The sequence below is a fragment of the Rhinoderma darwinii genome, chromosome 2, assembly GCF_050947455.1.
Source record: "Rhinoderma darwinii isolate aRhiDar2 chromosome 2, aRhiDar2.hap1, whole genome shotgun sequence".
NCBI lineage: Eukaryota > Metazoa > Chordata > Amphibia > Anura > Rhinodermatidae > Rhinoderma > Rhinoderma darwinii.
Window position 1 is genome coordinate 10,528,391 of NC_134688.1, and position 21,995 is coordinate 10,550,385.

A 21,995-nucleotide genomic window follows, 5' to 3' on the forward strand; every position below is an offset into this window, starting at 1 on the left:
CTGTCCTAGAGAAGAGTGTCCCCAGATACTAGAGACCATGGAACATCTACTGCTAGAGTGTCCTTTCAGTATACAATTATGGGAAGCTGTGTCCCTGTCCCTGCAGTTACCACATCTAGTGGGACAGCCATACTCTCAGCTGCTGTATGGAGACTTCCAGCCTGAACTTAGTGTATATGATAGAAGTTCATTATATGTCATAAATGTGGTGACCGTGTATCATCTGTGGTGTGCGCGATGCAGCCTGGTCATCAATAAAGAAGAACTCTCCTGTAATACTGTCAGGCAGAATATCTTGGAAAGTCTTAAGACTGTGTATAGGAAAGATATGGAAAATAATTTGAATTTATACTGGAGGAATATTAATATATCATGCTTTGTTTAATATTTGTGATGTTATTAAGAGACAAGTTTTGTTCTATATTTGTCATGACTGTCTTGTAAATACATTGTAATATTTTGTTGCAAGTTTTCAAATAAAAAAGATCATTATAGTAGTTATATTCTTGTGTATAGGGGCAGTATTATAGTAGTTATATTCTTGTATATAGGGGGCAGTATTATAGTAATTATATTCTTGTATATAGGGGCAGTATTATAGTAGTTATATTCTTGTATATTGGGGCAGTATTATAGTAGTTATATTCTTGTATATAGGGGCAGTATTATAGTAGTTATATTCTTGTATATAGGGGCAGTATTATAGTAGTTATATTCTTGTATATAGGAGCAGTATTATAGTAGTTATATTCTTGTATATGGGGGCAGTATTATAGTAGTTATATTCTTGTATATAGGAGCAGTATTATAGTAGTTATATTCTTGTATATAGGAGCAGTATTATAGTAGTTATATTCTTGTATATAGGAGCAGTATTATAGTAGTTATATTCTTGTATATAGGAGCAGTATTATAGTAGTTATATTCTTGTATATAGGGGGCAGTATTATAGTAGTTATATTCTTGTGTATAGGGGCAGTATTATAGTAGTTATATTCTTGTATATAAGGGGCAGTGTTATAGTAGTTATATTCTTGTATATAGGGGCAGTATTATAGTAGTTATATTCTTGTATATAGGGGGCAGTATTATAGTAGTTATATTCTTGTGTATACATAGCGCTAAATCAGTTCTGTGGTCCCTTCTTTCTCAGGATTAGTGGGGGTCCCAATGATTAGACTACCACCAATCATAAAGTGAAGGTATGTTCTAGCGATATGCCGTTACTTTATAAGATATGAATACCTTTTTAAGCTTCTTCAGTAATTGATAGGAACATGTGAGATTGTACCAGCATGGAGATTTCTCCTGAGATACAGAACATTACATGGTGCGGGGCTGTAGAGCAGTATATAGCTTGTCATATACGTCATGTACTGTACAGATCTTTTCAGCTCTAACATTGAAACCAAACGGAAAAAAACCTGCATCGTATTAAAGAAATGTGGAAAGGAAGCAGAAAACATGAGCAACAGAAAAATGTAAACCACAAGCTTAGACTTTTTACTTTGAGATGTGTCAAACTATTTCTCATTCCTTCTCTTGTCTGTTAATGGGGGAGGGGGGGGACACTTAAAGGGAATCCCCGGAGAAAACTAGAAAATGTAAATATTACAAAATGGGCTTAAAAACCCCTTTAATAATTCTCTTACACTGGCGTCTATGTAACTGTTGGACCTCACTAGTACAGTCTGGTTTCTACATTGTTGTAGCTCATGGTTGTTATCTCCATGACACCTTTTTTCCCACAGGAGCAAAGAAGTGTCTGACTCCGCCTCCTTTATATTATTTTTTTATTCTCCAAAGACGTCAGGTGTCTCTGGAAGCTCTCAGCGCTGGAGATATGTTTTCTGCATGTTCTGCCACTCATCCCATTGAAGAACGGAACCGTCAGCCTTTCTCTGGCCAGAATTTGCTGATGACAGAGAACAATAGATTATGTTTACCTGTCCTATGGTCGGCCTTCCCCAGCCTGAAATGGCTGATAACAGAGTGCAACAGATTGTATTCACGTGTCTTAGAAGTCAGCTTTCCCTCAGCCTGAATTGGCTAATAACAGGGAGCAGCAGATTGTATTCACCTGTCCTACAGTCAGACTCTGCCTAGCCTGAAACGGCTGATAACAGAGAGCAATTAATTGTATGTTCCCGTCATATAGTTAGCCTCTCTCCAGCCCGAATTGGCAGCTAACAGAGCGAAGTAGATGGTATTCACGTGTGTTAGAAGTAAGTGTCGCGCCAGTTTGAAATGGCTGATAACAGAGAGCAACGGCTTATATTCACGTGTGTTAGAAGTAAACTGTTCCTAGTCTGAAATGGCTGATGACAGAGAGCAACAGATTGTATTCACCTGTCCTACAGTCATCCTTTCCCCATCCTGAAATAGCTGATAACAGAGAACAATAGATTACAATCAACTGCACAGCAAACAAAGTTGTGATAGATTGCAGGTGCAGTGTCTCTTTAAGGGGCTCCTAGAGTATAGGGAGGTGGAGGTCTGCTTTATCTGATTGTCTTCTTGCAGCATATACATGGCACATATGTAAAGGTATCCAGGACCGGCTTCAGTTTCCTGTTCGTGGCTTCGTTTCTGTGTCTCAGTAATAACAATCTCTGAAAACAGAACATAAAGGATCTGACAGCCGCTCAGAGCAAATAAACGATCATTGATGCCCTCGTTATAATGTCCAACATTCAATCACAAAGTGAATGCAGGCGCTCCGGGCTTCGTATTGCGCTGGTTATGTGGAAATCGTGAGCAGATGAAAAAAAAAAACTTCCCATGATGCTTTGTACTTGGCCATTTTTACCTTTTTTTCCTGTTACGCCGTTTACCATATTGGATAAATATTTTGATAGTTTGGGCATTTTTGGACGTGGGGGAGACATAATATGTTTATGTTTATTATTGTTTATTTATTCTTATATGTAATCTAGGGAAAGGGGGGGGGTCATTTTAATATTTATAAATTTGTCATTTTTTTTCTCTTTTATTTAGCCCCCTAAGGGGACTTGAATCTGCGGTGACCTCAGTCTAAAAATAGCTCCCCTGTAGATAGTGCTCTACATATAGCCCACCCCTGTATAGTGTCTCACATATAGCTCCCCCTGTATATAGTGCCCCACATATAGACCCCCTGTAGATAGTGCCCACATCCCCACATATAGACCCCCCCCCATAGATAGTGGCCCACATCCCCACATATAGACCCCCTTGTAGATTGTGGCCCACATCCCCACATACAGACCACCCCTGTAGCTAGTGCCTCACATCCCCACATATAGACGACCCCCCTGTAGATAGAGCCCCCACTATAGATAATGGCACTCAAAAAAAACCTAAAAAACTTTACATTGAACGAGCCTCGTCTAATGACGCTGATTGGCGGGGTAGAATGACTTGCCCCGTCAATTAACGCCTTTCAAGCATGGAAGCGGCGTGATGACGTCATCGCGCCGCTAGCTGATCAGCGTCATTGTAAGGCGCTGAATGGTCGGCTATTCAGCGTTAATGCATGTATTTGGCTGTCGCTAGCACCGGGGCCCCCTCCGGTGCTACCGACGCCTACAGGCATGAGAAGGGCCTGTGTCGCCCGGCCCATACTTGTTGGAGGCTCGGTGGCGCGGGCACATAGTAGCGGCGCTACAGGCCATATGGGGGGGCGTGTCAGCTGGTGTCACGGGCCCCCTCAAGCCGCGGGCCCCGTAGCAGCCCCTACCCAGTCACTAAAAGCGATTTCAGTCTAAATAAAAAAAAAGATTGTCCTTGGAAACAAGTCCTCAAAGGGAATGTGTCGCTAGAATTTATTTTTTATTTTTTTTAGTTAAACAGTTAGTATATAAGTGATTACACATTGTTCTAATTTTTTTAATTTTTTCACAAGTCAGGAAATATTATAAATTAGATTCTAATTTATAATATTTCCATGTGCTGATCACTAGAGGGAGCATTTCCCAAAATTGCAGCATTGGCATGTGGTAAAGCAACCTCATTGCTTTATGCTGCAAAATTGGAGAAGACACACTCGCTCTAGTGAGCTCACAGAATCCCCCCCCCCCGTTTATCCTGGCAAGTGCCTACACAGTGTGCCGCCATTTTTTGAGCGAATGCACAGTGTAGGAGGATTAGATACAGTGGTAATCAGACAGTATAACACGAACATACACACACATAACTTACCTGCTCCTGCAGCCGCCGCTCCCTCCGGTCCGTCCGCTCCGTCTTCTCCCTCCGCTCCCTTTGCTCCGTCCGCTCCCTCCACTCCTAGTTTCTGGGTTCTAAGTGCACACTAGGTGGGTGGTCTATATTTGTTTTACTATGAGTCCATTACTCATTAGCGCACGCCTCTATGACTTTACATCATATCAAATGGATCTTTCCATCGCCATAATTGGATCTTTGTATAAATTGTTTGGCTGACGGATCTCATGTTTATGATTATTTACCCTATTCATAGATTCTGAACTTATCCATCCTTTTATAGATTTGAGGTGCATGTTCTTTTTCTTATCACTGAAATGAATGCCTTCCAACATATGGACGCCTGTAGGGATAGGTTTGCACCTGACATTATTATATAGGTTACAGTGTACACTTTTCGATTGACTGTCCTGTGTGGCATGTAAGAGCTCAATAAAAACCGCCATATTTGTGGTCTGTGCATCTCTCAGCGGTTATACAGCGGAGCAGCCACAAGATCCCGGCGCACTCCTATAACCTATGGACGCTATATATGGCAGTGAGAAATAACTGTTGGCGGCGCTATCACGTCTCTCCCATCCCCTTCAACAGAAAAAATCAAACTGTTTTTTTTTGTTTTTTAAATTGATCTGGTCAACAGCGCAGATAGTGTGCACTACAGATCCCAGCATGCTCTTCTACTGTCAGAAAGAAATGAACTACATGGATACATTTAGACTTTTTAAACCATAGCATCTCTATTGGCATCTCATCGAGCAGAGAAAGTGGAAGAAAAACACATTGGGTACAATCTGTCCATGCCAATCAGGGCACATTTTTATTTTCTAACCTACAACTTGTACAGTGAGTGCTAGAATCTGATTGGATGCCATGAGCGGCACCACTTAGGACCTTGTTGCCATGCACAGCATTATTACATCACAGAAGCGTCGTCACACAGTGACGGAATTCTCAGCAAGAACGTCAGTGCGAGGCGGGTATCGAGGAGAGAGGAGCGGCTAAGCACTATTGCGATTGTCCCGGCTGGGTTTCTATTTCTTTTATATCTTTTTTATTTGTTTCTTTTTTTTACATTTTTGTTAGACCTTCCAGACACACATATCGGAGTGTGTGGAGGAAGAGGCAGCCAGATGGCTGCACCGGGGGCTGCTGGAAAGCTCCAGCCCCGGAGACATCTCCATCGTCCCGGGAAGAGCCCGTACAGCCAGGAGCCTAAACAACATGAGAGGCAGACTGGCTGTTTTGGACGTATAACGGCAGCTTTAAATATCGTGCCATTTATTAAAAAGCTGTGGGAAACACCTCAAAAAGAATCGGGCCGATACTGGAGACTAAAATCACCACCACCACCACCACCAGCATCAACATCTGCGGCCAACACCTGCGCAGCAACTGACGATCCTCCGGTACCAGAACCCACCAAAACACCAGGTGAGGTCCCTGCCCCATTGCCCAGGAGACCATATGCCTATGAGAACTTTCTTGCAAGACAGTCATCCATCTTTTCAAGACAGAGAGGACCAGCAGTGGCAAGATCATCGAGGGTCCGCAGTGCACCTTATGCCGTACCACCCCGCATTAAGGTGACTGCCAGACAGCTGCATGACGACCCACTATGTGTCCTTTTGGGTTGTGACTCACGCAGGATCCTGAGAGCCACGCTGAACAGGACAGTGCCGGATACTCGCAGTTTCTTTGCCAGCGACGAGGGAGAGTATGTCAGGTACACCTTCTCCGGAGCTACCATCTTTCTGGAGAAGTACACCATACCAAAACATCATGTCACCTCAAAAAAAGTCTAGTGGTGGAGTCTCCAAACACCATCTTAGTGCACTAGCTGCTATTCCAGTTGATTGATTTTCCGGTTTTGACCTTGGCTTGCTTTTTCGACTATTCTTATTTGCTGCCTGCCCTGACCCCGGACTGTTTATGGACTACGCTTGTATGCTGCCTGCCCTGACCCCGGACTGTTTATGAACTACGCTTGTATGCTGCCTGCCCTGACCTCAGCCTGTTCATGGACTATGCTTATTTGCTGCCTGCCCTGACCTCAGCCTGTTCATGGACTAAGCTTATTTGCTGCCTGCCCTGACCCTGGCTCACGTATTGCCTATGTTTGCTCCCGGCTCCACAAGCACCACTGCTGTGCGGCTTATCAGGGCGCTCCCTGCAAAATATATGTAGTGCCCACCCGCTTTCTAGGCTGAGAATCCTAGATTACCTCGCATCCCGGCTGCTTATGGACAGTCTGGCCGAGATCTGGAGTGCTAACCATTACACTATGGAACGTACTTTAGGTTGTGACCCCTAGACGAGGCTCTAATTCCCACACCACAACTCTACGCCACTGCCTGGGGTCCCCTTTTTATGTCTACTCCTAGCACACAGGTACCTTCAGTGCCCCCTGCTTTAAAGGCCGGCCAGCCCTGTATATCCTTAGTACCCTTATGTCCATGCTGTTAGTGGATAGTCTGGCCGAGGTCCAGAGTGCTAACCGTTACACTATGGAACGTGCTTTAGGTCGTGACCCCTGGACCAGACTCCAAATCCCACACCAGAACTCTCCACTACTGCCTGGGGTCCCCTTTTTATACCCCCTGAGTATCCGCCTAGTACATGGGTAACTTCAGTGCCCCCCTGGTTTCTAGGCTGGCACGCACTGAGCATCCTCAGTTTCCTGACTGCTGATGGACTGTCTGGCCTTTATCCGGAGTGCTGACCATTACACTATGGAACGTACTTTAGGTCGTGACCCCTAGACCTTTAATGCTAGTTTTGAATATACTTGCAGTCAAATCGCGTTGTGTCTTGATTGACGAAATTAAACTGCTGCATTTTGCCGCAATAAAATGTTTTTTGGAGTGTAACACGTAAATGTAGCGTAATGGTCCTACTGGATCTCATCCCTTACCCAGTGGACGGTGAAACTCTCTGGCCTTGACTTGCACCCTCTTCTACAGCTGCATTCAACTGTCCTTGTCATGGTTCACAGCGCCGCAGCCTCCTAAGACGTAGGATATTATAACAGATATATATATATATACATAGACAGATATATCAAAAGATGTTCCCTCTGCGACACTATAGGGCAGCAATGGGTAATAATTTTAAAAGTTTATAAGAGTTGCGAGAGTTTTGATATGTTGAGAAGATTGAAACCCCCTTTACGTGGGCCCGGTGACTACTGCCGTTGTATTCCCTATGTGTAGTGTGATGGCAAAACCAATGTTGAGAGCGGTACCTGGTGATTTTTAAGAATAATGCCGATTTTACCTTTTGCACTGGTGCACATTATACTTGATGGGCGCCAACCAACAGCGGGCTCTTTATTCTACAATTGGACCATTAAACATAAACACTACTGGTGTCCCGCTGGCCCAATCCCTGGGAAAACTGCTGGACTTTAAGGGGCTCTGGTAAATGACTCTAATTTGACCCTTATATCCGCATTTGTCTCCTCCTAAACAACACAAAGATAATTGTATTTAAGGGCACCCTTCTGTATTAAACAATGGGTTCAGCCTCTTACATTTTACACGACGGTCTTGTGGAGGTTTCGGCACTGCACTACTACTCCCACTATGCCACGCAGAATCCTGCTATAGCATGGGCAAGTCTTAAAGCAAAGGCAGTCCTGCCAGTGTTTGTTGAGGGCCCAACCGGGAGAATGTCAGATCCCACAGGAAACCATCCTTGCTGCCTCTTCCTCTGATCAAAGAGAGATCGAAATGTCCGATATTGTTGTACTGACTCTTAAAGGGCCCATGCCTATCCCTGGGACAACTTACTCTAGTAATTGACTCTACACTGGACCTCAGTACTGGGATAACTACATCTAAAAAGATAGAAGAGGCATCCTTTCCATGTCACAGTATTCCAGCTGATGGAGGAGACTTGTTTATCCCTGAATCCTCTGCGAACTGAGGAGTTCATGAAGCATCTGTTGAAGCAACTAGAAATTTATCAATTGTAATTAATTGTTGACACTCTAAAAGAGGAATTGCTCCAATCAGGAGACCATTGCCAAATCACAGAATGAACCGATTAATAAAAATTAGGAAATGGAGGAAGAAATGGAAGAGAACAATTATGGACATAGGAGACCGATCCCTACTCAACCACAATTGACTTGGAGGAATCCTGGATTTGGTCTCTAAGTCACCGACTTCATTGGAATTCTGCCTCCAGATGTCTCCACCGTAGAGAAAACACTGGCCCCAAAGCTGAAATATCTTCCCCCAGAGTTGGACTATTTTGACTAATCTCATCATCACACCGAGATTATTGTCTACAAATGGAGATTCCCATCAAACTAATAATGTCGAAAAATGTCCATCATTATGTCATCACAACACCTTCTGCAGCGCTGAAAGTCTTGAAGAAATGGAAACTCATGACCCATCACCATCGAGAAACTCCGTCACCACCATAAAAGAATAATCCTGGAAACTCATGAATGGACTATAATGGACGGTGATGGTAAGTCTAAATACTCACTGTGTTCCCCGATGATAATTTAGTATGTGCCAATACTTCTTACATGATGTCTCTTCAGGATTCTGTAGTCTGAATACACGTTCACACGACCGCTCTCATTGCTTTACCTTGACCTCTTAGGCTGTGTTCACACATTGCAGTCATATCACATTGTTTTGCTGAGATTCCATGGCAAAAATTCAGCTTTTTTGCAAAACCACTGTGTCCTTGTTGTCATTTAGTGAAAATCGTTGCAAAAACCGTGATCTGACCGCAATGTATGAACACAGCCTTAGGCCTGATTCACACGAACGCTGCGCATCTCAGACGTGAAAAACGGCAGTTTAATCCCTTAAATGCAGCGGTCAAAAGTGATCGCTGCATTTAAGGTGTTTGCAGCTCATCGGCACCCCAGCAATGAAGTTGCCGGGATGCCGGTGGCTACAAAGGGAAGCGGAGGCGAGCAGTATGCCTAGTATGGAAGACTTTCAGGCCCCGACCAGAGGCGGAGTCTAAAAGGCTTCCATAGCCGACGGCAAGATGGGCCGGCATCATCGGCGGTGGATGTCAGCTGTATGTTACAGCTGACATCCACCTGTAATGGCAGGAGGCGGAGCTAGCTCCGATCCCTGCCATTAACCCCTTAGATGCAGTGATCGAAAGTGATTGCTGCATCTTAGTGGTTGGCAGCAGATCAGCAGCTCTGCCCTGCGATGGCAGGATTGCTGACCTCTACTATGGCAACAGGAGGCCTAACTATGGCCTCCTGCTTTGCCATTACGGAAGCCGATTAGGTCTCGCCTGGAAGCGAAGCCTAATCGGCTTGCTGTCAGTGAATGACTGACAGATCTAATACATTGCATTACATAGAAAAAGAATCTGACAGTTGGACTTTCAAGTCCCCTAGTGGGACTAAAGAAAAGTGATTAAAAAAGTAAAAATAAAAGTTTCAAGTAATAAAATAAAACACATTCGCCCCTTTTTCCCTTATCAAGTCCTTTATTATTGAAAATAAATAAATAAACCATACATATTCGATATCGCCGCATCTGCAATGGCCTGAACTATAACATTATTATGTTATTTATTCCACGAGGTGAACGGTGTAAAAAAAAACGTAAAAAACAATGCCAGAATTTGTTTTTTTGTCACTTTGCCCTACAAAAATTGGAATAAAAAGTGATCAAAAAGTCGCATGTATCCAAAAAGGGTACCAATATTGCTTGTCCTGCAAAAAAACAGCCCTCATACAGCTCCGTCAACGAAAAAATGAAAACGTTATGGTTCTCAGAACATGGCGACAGAAAAAAGTAATTTTATTGTGCAAAACGTTGTAAAACATAAAAAAGTTCTATAAATTAGGTATCGCCGGAATCGTACGGACCCGCAGAATAAAGTTAACATGTCATTTATAACACGTGGTGAACGCTGTATAAAAAAAAACTAAGAAACTATGCCAGAATTGCGTTTTTTTGTTTACCTGGCCTCCCAAAAAATAAGATAAAAAGTGATCAATAAGTCGATGTACCCCAAAATGGTACCAATAAAAACTACAGCTCGTTCCACAAAAAAAAAAGCCCTCATACCATTACATCTATGAAAAAATAAGAGGCGATTTATCAAGGCCCTAAAATTAGGGAACCAGGAAGGGGGGGTCCAAACCTATCTGCTGGAAGCGACGGTGCCCGTATTATACCAGGACAACACTTCCCAGCAAAATTCCCCAAACTACAAAGGTGCGGAGTGTGGACCAAAAGGGGGATAAGAAAGGACGCCATATATCAGTGCGACACCGGCCTGTGCAGAAAGGATTGTGTCACAGCGTAACACACATCTATGGATCATTTTATTGTTTTTTTACCCCATTATTATACCACCTGACTATGCCCCTGATGTACTCTGCCCAGCTTACATGTACCCCCACATTATAAACGGAAACAACAGTAATACTGAAACAAATCTACTACCAATCAAAATCCGCTCTCCAAAAGCCAAATGGCGCTCTGAACCCTACAATGTGCCCAAACAGCAGTTTCCTTCCACATATATGGCATCGTCATACCTGGCAGAACCCTTTTAACATTTTTTGGGGTGGGTATCTCCAGTGGCATAAGCTGGGCATGGCATATTTGCCACTGAAATGGCATATCTAGGGAAAAATATGCATTTTTACTTTGCACCTTCTAAAGCGCAATCATTTATGGAAAAGACCTGTGGGGTGAAAATGCTCACTACACCCCTTAATAAATGCCTTGAGGGGTGCAGTTTTGAAAATGGGGTCACTTCTCAGGGGTTTCTTTTATTATTTCACATCAGAGCCACTGCAATTACTATGTAAGTCGCCAAATTAGGCCTCAACATCGCATGGTACTCTCACTCTTGAGCCTGGTCGAATGTCCAGGCAAAATATTAGGGCCACATGTAGCGTGTTTCTAAAATCGGGAAACACCTCATAATAATTAGAGAGCTGTCTTGTTATGGTGGCACAAGCCCGGCACCACATATTGGCATATCTATGCAAAAAAATCCCATTTTCACTCTGCAACATCGAGTGCACACTAATTTCTGCAAAACACCTGCGGGGTTAACATGCTCACTACACCCGTAGGTGAATAACTAGAGGGGTGTAGTTTCCTAAATGGAGTCCCTTTTTGGGCGTTTTCACGGCTTTGGTCCCTAAGGGGCTTGCAAATGCGACATGGCCTCCTGCTAAATTTGAACTCCAAAAGCCAAATGGCGCTCCTTCCGTTCTAAGCCCTGCTGTGTGTCCAAACAGCCGTTTATGACCATATGTGGGGTATTTTTTTACTCGAGAGGAATTTAAAAATGTCACAGTGCTTTTTCTCCTTTGGTCCTTGTGGAAATTAGGAAGGTTATCTAAGCCTACATTTTCTTTGAAAAAATTTACATTTTCATTTTCACGGCCGATTTCCAATAATTTCTGCAAAAAACCTGTGGTGTCAAAATGCTCACTATACCCCTAAACAATTTCCTCAAGGGGTATAGTTTCCAAAATGGGATCCCTTGTGGGGGGTTTCCACTGTTTTGTCTCCTCAGGAGCTTTGCAAATGTGACATGCCCACCCCAAACCATTCCTGCTAAATTTGAGCTCCAAGAGCCAAATTGCGCTCTTTCTCTTCTCAGCCCTGCCGTGTGTCCAAACAGCCGTTTATTGCCCCATGTGGGGTACTGTTTTACTCGGGAGAAATTGCTTTACAAATGTTGCATTGTTTTTTTTCCTTTAATCCTTGTGGACATGAGAAATTTGAGCTAAACCTACATTTTCTTTGAAAAAATTTACATTTTCATTTTCGTGACGGATTTCTAATAATTTCTGCAAAAAACCTGTGGGGTCAAATTGCTCACTATACCCCTAGATAATTTCCTCAAGGGGTATAGTTTCCAAAATGGTGTCATTTTTGGGGGATTTCGATTGGCACCGCAAGAGCTCTTCAAACCGGACATTGTGCATAAAATATATCCTAATAAAAAGGAGGCCCCAAAATCCACTATGTGCTCCTTTGTTTCTGAGGCCAGTTCTCCAGTCCATAAGCGCACTAGGACCACATGTGGGATATTTCTAAAAACTGTAGAATCAGGGAAATAAATATTGAGTATTTTTTCTCTGGTAAAACCTTCTGTGTTACAAAAAAAATTGATTACAAATGAATTTCTGCACAAAAAAATTATAATTTGTAAATTTCACCTCCACTTTGCTTTAATTCCTGTGAAACGTCTAAAGCGTTAATAAACTTTCTAAATGCTGTTTTGAATACTTTGAGGGGTGCAGTTTTTAAAATGGGGTGATTTATTATTAATATATAAGGCCCTCAAAGCCGCTTCACAACTTATCTGGCCCCTGTAAAATCGCCTTTTGACATTTTTTTGAAAATGTGAGAAATTTCTGCTAAAGTTCTAAGCCTCGTAACGTCCTACAAAAATAAAAGAATGTTCAAAAAACGATGTCAATCTAAAGTAGACAAATGGGGGATGTTAATTAGCAACAATTTTGTGTGTTATAACTGCCTGTCTTACAAGCAGATACATTTGCATTTAGAAAAATACAAATTTTTTACTGAAAAACACTGCTGTAAATATCACAGAGACGCTACAGAAGTGTCAGGATTGTGAATAGACATCCCGTCCTGGCTGGAGGTGATGTCTATTCACTGTCAGGACACTGCAGTAATATTATAGTGTGTGTATGAGGCTGCACATTGCGATATAGCTATATCGCTATGTGCTGTGTAAATTAATGGAGAGAAGTGTATGACGCTGATTGGTCGCTGATTGGTCACTGATTGGCCACTAATTGGTCACTGATTGGTCAGCGTCATACACTCCTCCGTACAACGCCCACTTGGTCTAAAGTAAAACATGCCCAGTTAGTTGTTCATTAAGAAACTCATTAGCATAAAGCTAATATAGGTAATAACTCAGTCAAAAATCATCGTTTTTTGAAATAAAAAGCACTGCTGTTCTCTACATCACAGCGCCGATCACATTATGTACAAGACAGGCCACTTATAATGTGGTGACAGAGACTCTTTAAAGTGAAACATGTCAGATTTGAAAAATTAGGCGCTGTCAGGAAGTGAGGCGCTGTCAAAAGTGGCCAAAGCGGGAAAGGGTTAACATTAAGTTTAATTTTAACAATGTATCAGGAAGAATGCCTCCCGTTACACATAAAGGGCTTGTCTCATCATGACAACATCCTTCTATATTGAGAACGGCCCGGTAATCAGCTGATTGCCATGAGTCCCGCTTACTATCACCTGTTATTGCTCTGACTGGCAATACACATACAGCGCCCACTGCAGGGGAAATGTGGTAATACACGTCAGCTATTCAAATGAATAGTCACCCATGTCATACATGCTCGGACCAGTCCGCTGCTCTTTGGCTAATAGTGGGGAGGTGTCACAAAAGCGGGATATCCCTCTATGACATCCATATGCCTTAATACGGAATATGGACAGGGGTCGTAGTGATAAAACATCCCTATAATGACCCTCACTCTGCCAAACCAATGTGTATTTGCTTTATTTCCAAAAACAACTAATAGTTTGATACATTTGACAAAACTGATATATGGGCAAATCCTCATCAAACAATTACATACAATAAACATACTGGAATGCTTTGTGGCACGTTGCAATAGTGTGGGGGCAGAAAATTCAGGAATTTATATTAAGCTTCAGTAATTGCTTGAGAGACAATTACATAGGGAGGTGTTCCTGTATAAGTACCCCTAGGGGTATGACAATATATGTTTCTCCCAGATGGTATTTTGAAGATGCTGACAACATACTTACCCATGCTATTCCTCTTTGGTATCTTGGTAACTGCTATTCTAGTAATTTCCTGACTGATTTGCGTTTCATTTTTGTAAATCTTCTGGAAATCTGATATGAGGTGACATCATCTACGCTGTTATTTGGTCATTTTTACCTACAGATTGTTTGAAAAAAAAACATCACAATAGAACTACAAACTATAGGATTTTTCTCAAATAAGAGAAATGTCAATTTTATATTATATAAGGGCCAAGTTTCTCTTTTGCAGGACATTATTACCGTCTTAGCCATTATAACTGTTGGGGGTCACTATCTGGCATTATTGTTTTTAGGGGCACTATTGAGTCGTGGCTAGAAAAAATCGTCATGTCAGTCTAGGACGGATAGAGAAGAAAAGGGAAAGTGAATGACTCCAATCATAGAAGACGGCACCTGTGAGTCCAAACCTTTCCCATTAATGTGTCTAACAAATCACCTCTAAATGAATAGAATTGTTCTTATGTTTCATTGAACGTGTAGACATTGTAACAATTAGGAGGGGGGGGGGCACTCATGAAGCCTTTGCACTGGGACCACCAATGTTTTAAAATGGACGTTTTAGAGGAGGTTCCTGAGAAGGAGATGCTCCTCTATGACATCTTCCTTCTGTACTGTATTATGCTGCCGATTTTCTGCAACGAAATTAGTTATGGAAAATCTGCACTATTTGCACAACGTATAAACTTACGCTAATAGTGCCTATAGAAGAGGGATGTCTTCCTGATACAACCACATTACATCACTATTCCATACGGCCCCTATAGATTGCAGCCACAGATCTATTTTGTTTGTCCCCGTCCCCCCCAGTTCCGCCCTCTAGGAGCCGTTTAGTGGGTGTAATATTATGGTCTCTATAGATTGACTTTCCCCTACTGTATATTATGTTTGTATTGACTTGGGAATATTTGCATTCACATTATTTTATTTAGTAAAACGTAATATGCTCAGAATTCTGTCAGATTTGGGCTTTCATTGAACGCTGAGATTATAATGTAATGTTACACGAACATAAATCTCATTTTATTTCAATATCTTTCCAGGCCCAGAAATCCAAGTCTTTGAACGTTGTGCCCCTTATGTTTTATACAACCAGTGATTTACACATTTTATCACCATCCATCTCAGGTAATGACAGAAAGCAGTGGAGGGATCAGAACATCAATGTGTGAAGAATGTAATGTTCTCTCAGGGTTGGGGCTCATTCATATGAGCAGATATGTAGTCCGTGTGACAGCCGTTAAAACAACGGCCGTCACACAGACACATGTACTTCAACGGAGCGTGTGGAGGGTCCGTGAAAGATAGGACGTGCAGCATCCTTCCATAGACTCTAGTCCAGAGGTCTCAAACTCGGCCGGGTAAGTGGGCCAAATATAGAAAAAATGGGAAGTTGACGGGCCGCATTACTTTCAAATTTGATGCAATACAAAATTATTGTTAATCAATTAGTTATTTGAACTACTATAACACTATATTACTATAATAATAATACTACATTACTATAATAATAGCGCTAGGTTTAAAATTTGAGATATTTCTCCACGTGCTTAATTCAACAATCCAGTTTTCCAGTTTAAGTGTCACTAAATGCAGTCCGGGGGATCAGTTGGCAGCGTTTGGCAGACACACATGTCAAGATTGGGCAGCTCCTTTTTAAATAGTGCAACAGAGCCCTCTGCAGATGCTGCAACAGTGCCCTCTGTAGATAATGCCACAGTGCCCCCTGTAGATAATGCCACAGTGTCCTCTGTAGATAATGCCACAGTGCCCTCTGTAGATAATGCCACAGTGCCCCCTGTAGATAATGCCACAGTGTCCTCTGTAGATAATGCCACAGTGCCCTCTGTAGATAATGCCACAGTGCCCTCTGTAGATAATGACACACTGCCCTCTGTAGATGCTGCCACAGTGCCCCCTGTAGATGCTGCCACAGTGCCCCCTGTAGATGCTGCCACAGTGCCCTCTATAAATAATGCCACAGTGCCCTCTGTAGATAATGCCACAGTGCCCTCTGTAAATAATGCCACAGTGCCCCCTGTAGATAATGCCACAGTGTCCTCTGTAGATAATGCCACAGTGCCCTCTGTAAATAATGCCACAGTGACCTCTGTAGATAATGCCACAGTGCCCTCTGTAGATAATGACACACTGCCCTCTGTAGATGCTGCCACAGTGCCCCCTGTAGATGCTGCCACAGTGCCCCCTGTAGATGCTGCCACAGTGCCCTCTGTAGACAATGCCACAATGCTCTCTGTAGATATTGCCACAGTGCCCTCTGTAGATAATGCCACAGTGCCCTCTGTAGATGCTGCCACAGTGCCCTCTGTAGATAATGCCACAGTGTCCTCTGTATATAATGCCACAGTGCCCTCTGTAGATGCTGCCACAGTGCTCTCTATAGATAATGCCACAGTGCCCTCTGCAGATGCTGCCACAGTGCCCTCTGTAGATAATGCCACAGTGCCCCCTGTAGATAATGCCACAGTGCCCTCTGTAAATAATGCCACAGTGACCTCTGTAGATAATGCCACAGTGCCCTCTGTAGATAATGACACACTGCCCTCTGTAGATGCTGCCACAGTGCCCCCTGTAGATGCTGCCACAGTGCCCCCTGTAGATGCTGCCACAGTGCCCTCTGTAGACAATGCCACAATGCTCTCTGTAGATATTGCCACAGTGCCCTCTGTAGATAATGCCACAGTGCCCTCTGTAGATGCTGCCACAGTGCCCTCTGTAGATAATGCCACAGTGCCCTCTGTATATAATGCCACAGTGCCCTCTGTAGATGCTGCCACAGTGCTCTCTATAGATAATGCCACAGTGCCCTCTGTAGATGCTGCCACAGTGTCCTCTGTAGATAATGCCACAGTGCCTTCTGTAGATAATGCCGCAGTGCCCTCTGTAGATAATGCCAAAGTGTCCTCTGCAGATGCTGCCACAGTGCCCTCCGTAGATAATGCCACAGTGCCCTCTGTAGGTAATGCCACAGTGCCCTAAGTAGATGCTGCCACAGTGCCCTCTGTAGATGCTGCCACAGTGCCCTCTGTAGATGCTGCAACAGTGCCCTCTGTAGATGCTGCAACAGTGCCCTCTGTAGATGCTGCCACAGTGCCCCCGTAGATGCTGCCACAGCGCATTTCGTTGATGCTGCCACAGAGCCCCACGTAGATGCTGCCACAGTGCCCTCCGTAGATGCTGCCACAGAGCCATCCGCAGATGCTGCCACAGTGCCCTCTGCACATAGCCGCTTCTAGCACTCATCCTGGGACTCCAGCTGTGCTCCTGACATCACTGGGACTCCTGCTCTGGAGAAGCCCCTGACATCACTGTAGCCTATACTAGCGGTCTGCCCGGGACTCTGCTCTGGGGAAGACCCTGACAACACTGTATATATATTGACAGCGATGTCAGGGAATTCCACAGAGTCCCGGAGCAGAGCCGATACTAGCGCTCTGTTCGGGTCTCCGCTTTGGGGAAGACCCTGACAACACTGTCCATATATGGACAGCGATGTCAGGGAATTCCACAGAGTCCCGGAGCAAAGCCTATACTAGCGCTCTGCATGGGACTCCGGCTCTGGTGAAGCTCCGGATATCGCTGTCCATATGTGGACAGCGATGTCAGAAGATTCCACAGAGTCCCGGAGCAGAGACAATACTAGCGGCTCTGTGTCCCGCGGGTCGCAGATGACAGCCCCAGGGGCCGTATGCGGCCCGCGTGCTTGAGACCCCTGCTCTAGTCTATGGGGGATGCGTGATAATGCATCCTGCAATGGTGCAGCATGGGTGCACCTCAGACGTGAAAAACTCACGTTCGAGGTTGGCTACGTTCGCCTGATTGTAGCCTTAGCTGGTCCCCAGGATCATTAGCAAAACAAGTCATAATACATAGTAGAACAGATAGATATTATATATATATATATATATATATATATATATATATATTGTTTGAATGTCAGCATGGTTTTTTGTTTTCTTAATTATCACAAAATACAGTCAGGTCCAGGATTATTAGGACAGTGACACAAGTTTTGGCAGTTTAGCTGTTTACCAAAACATATTGAATATACAGTTATATAATCAATATGGGCTTTAAGTGCAGACTCTCAGCTTTAATTTGAGGGTATTCACATCCTGATTTGAGGAAGGGTTTAGGAATTATAGCTCTTTAATATGTAGCTGCCTCTTTTTCAAGGGACCAAAGATAATTGGACAATTATCTCAAAAGCTATTTTAATGGGCTGCATGGGCTATTCCGCCATTAATCCATCATCAAATAAGCAGGTAAATGGTCTGGAGTTGATTCCAGGTGTGGCATTTGCATTTGGAAGCTGTTGCTGTGAACCCACAACATAAGGTCAAAGGAGCTCTCAATGAAAGTGAAACAGACCATCGTTACGCTGAAAAAAATTAAGAAATGCATCAGAGAGAAGGCATAAATGTTAGGAGTGGTCAAATCAACAGTCTGGTACATTTTTGAAAAAAAAAAAAAGCGCATTGGTGATCTCGTGAACTCAAAAAGGCCTGGACGTCCACAGTAGACAACAGCAGTGTGATGGCATGGTGGGGGCAAGTGTGATGGCATGGTGGGGGCAGTGTGATGGCATGGTGGAGGCAGTGTGATAGCATGGTGGGGGCAGTGCGATGGCATGTTGGGGGCAGTGTGATGGCATGGTGGAGGCAGTGTGATGGCATGGTGGGGGCAGTGTGATGGCATGGTGGAGGCAGTGTGATGGCATGGTGGGGGGAGTGTGATGGCATGGTGGAGGCTGTGTGATGGCATGGTGGAGGCAGTGTGATGGCATGGTGGGGGCAGTGTGATGGCATGGTGGGGGCAGTGTGATGGCATGGTTGGGGCAGTGTGGTGTCATGGTGGAGGCAGTGTGATGGCGTGGTGGAGGCAGTGTGATGGCATGGTGGAGGCAGTGTGATGGCATGGTGGAGGCAGTGTGATGGCATGGTGGGGGCAGTGTGATGGCATGGTGGGGGCAGTGTGATGGTATGGTGGGGGCAGTGTGATGGCATGGTGGGGGCAGTGTGATGGCATGGTGGAGGCAGTGTGATGGCATGGTGGAGGCAGTGTGATGGCATGGTGGAGGCAGTGTGATGGCATGGTGGAGGCAGTGTGATGGTGTGGTGGGGGCAGTGTGATGGCATGGTGGGGGAAGTGTGATAGCATGGTGGGGGCAGTGTGATGGCATGGTGGAGGCAGTGTGATGGCATGGTGGAGGCAGTGTGATGGCATGGTGGGGGCAGTGTGATGGCATGGTGGAGGCAGTGTGATGGCATGGTGGAGGCAGTGTGATGGCATGGGCATGCATTGCTGCCAAAGGAACTAGGTCACTAGTGTTTATTGATGATGTGACTGAAGGCAGACACAGCCGGATGAATTCTGAAGTGTTCAGGGATTTACTTTCTGCTCAGATTCAACCACATGCAGCAGGTTGATTGGACGTCGCTTCAGAGGACAGATGGACAATGACCCAAAACATTCTGCGAAAGCAACTCAGGAGTTTACAAGGCAAAGAAGTGGAAAATTCTGCAATGGCCGAGTCACCAGATCTCAACCCGATCGACCCACAAACAAGCAACACCTGAACACCGCTGCAATAAAGGCCGGGCAAAGCATCACAAAGGAGGAAACCCATCGTGTGGTGATGTCCATGGGTTCCAGACTTCAGGCCGTCATTGCTGCAAAGGATTCTCTAGAAAGTATTTTTAAAAAAAACATTTTATTTCTGGTAATGTTAATTTATACAATTACTTTTGAGCCCCTGTAATGAGGCGGTTGTGTAGAAAAATGGCGGCAATTCCTAAACGTTTCACAGGAAATTTTTGTTCAACCCCTTGAATTAAACCTGAAAGTCTTCACTTCAATTGCATCTCAGTTGTTTCATTTTAAATCCAATGTGGAGGCAGCAGAGCCCAAATCATGGAGATTGTGTCACTGCCCAAATAATTCTGCACCTAACTGTATTTTTTGTTATTATCTAATAATGTATTATATATTTAGTTTATAGAGAAAGAGACCGCAAAAAGTGAATTGAACCCGGCATCATTGGACCTGATAAATGCTGGAGTATCAATTTTCTGGATGATTGGACAGATACTGTATATACACCGATCAGCCATAACATTAAAACCACTGACAGGTGAAGTGAATAACATTGATGATCTGGTTACAATGGCGCCTGGCAAGGGGTGGGATATATTATGCAGCAAGTGAACAGTCCGCTCTTAGAGTTGATGTCTTGGATGCAGGAAAATGGGCAAGTGTAAGAATCTGAATTGTGATGTCTAGACGATAGAGACACACACACACACGCACACGCACACACACACGCGCGCGCGCGCACACGCACACGCACACACACACACACACACACACACACACCTGTACTGTAGGTATAAGCTGCTTTAAAATGGACTTATCGGTGTATACTTGTAATCTGGAGAATCTTTTCTTGGAACTCTGCGTTGTAGCCGTTCCTCTGTTATTCCTCCTAGAAATGTATGAATAAATTAACAACTGCCTGTTATTAATCCCCTTGTCAAAGGGGCGTGTCCCTACACACACTGAAACTGTCCAATCAGTGCTGGCAATATTAGACAGTGTAGAGACACACCCTATTCACAGGGATTATGCTAACATCCAGTTGTTAATTTATTCATACATTTCCAGGAGGAACATGCTGTTCCAGATGGCAAGACTAATTTTGTCTGGAAGTTGTGTATGGAGGTATAGTATGCACCCCAGACTTCTGTCGTTCCTACCATACTTCCACATGTCACTTTCAGAAGAAAGTAGACTACCTGTCTTGAAAGTGCCAGCATGGAAGTATGGTATGTACCACATAGGCCTAGGGTGAGGACCATTCTTCCATATGTCACTTCATTCTATCATTTTTTTTTCTTTTTAATTATAATTAGGTTTATGATTTATTTTTCCATTGTAGAACCGTTGACAGTCTGGATGATCCACAGGAGGATTCTGATAACACCTAAATTGAGTCACTAGAGGAGCACCAGCACCTCCCAGCAACAAATCCCTCAGGAAGTCAACATTCTGGAAACGTCAGAGTGGCTGCATTCACGCGGCCAAGTCGCCGTGCTCCGTACTGTAGTAGGGGGTGTAGCGACACTGCACCCACAACCAAACCGGATACACGAGTCATGATTGACACCACTGTGCTCGACTATCTGAATCGGAGCAACGATGAAGGTCCAGAGGCTATCTTCCTTCGCAGGTCTCGTGCCCCATCTCCAACATGTGCCACAAGACCGCCAGCTACGCTGTCAAATCATGTTAATGCCATTGGTGGAGATCTTTGGTGGTTCAGATGACCTGTAAGACCTCTACCAGCATGTGGAGCAGTACAGATGACGGATGGCGTGTCCTTCAACCCCGGCCCATTACACAGCTGGACCACCACAACACCCTACTTAACCTTTACTAGCCGAATAACAGTTCTCCACCCCTGTTTCCTTCCGACAGGACCGCGTACTGTCGAGTGGAAGACTACGGCCCCGCTCCCACTGGCCAATCATACAGTGGCCCATACCCACCTGCCCAAACTGCCCTGAACATTCAGAGTGTAGCTTAGCAAATCCAGCCCCGTCTACCTCATTGAGCCCTGAACTGTTTGACGTGTGAACTTTTGTTTTTCTGATTTGATTGTTCTGCGCAGGGTCTGTGCTATTGGACATTTCGTTTTTGCACCAGTGATACTTGTTTCATTTGTTTATTCAATATGAATGTCCTTTAAAAAAAAATGTCTGCTGTCATTTTTAAGGTACTTGTTTTGGATCGGGTGGTTGGTGGATTATGTCCCAGTATTAGAAATTGATGACATCCTCAGGAAAGACCCTCAATATTAGATCAATGTTGGAGCCACACAACACCACCAGACAGCTGTTCAATTGTTCCGGTATCGGAGCTACAACAAAACAGCTGATCTGCGGCGGTGCCTGGTGTTGTACCAAC

General features: G+C 44.1%; 1 long non-coding RNA gene across 2 annotated transcripts; it reads left to right on the forward strand.

The window, feature by feature from the left end:
- Nucleotides 1–7,287: 7,287 nt before the first annotated feature.
- Nucleotides 7,288–21,725, forward strand: LOC142740386 (uncharacterized). 2 transcript variants are annotated; one of them, XR_012880636.1, is made up of 4 exons: nucleotides 7,288–8,679; nucleotides 14,306–14,407; nucleotides 15,053–15,137; nucleotides 20,968–21,725. It is a non-coding gene; the product is annotated as an uncharacterized LOC142740386 (long non-coding RNA). The 2 variants fall into 2 exon arrangements; XR_012880637.1 differs by lacking the exon at nucleotides 20,968–21,725 and adding an exon at nucleotides 19,436–19,777.
- Nucleotides 21,726–21,995: the final 270 nt, after the last annotated feature.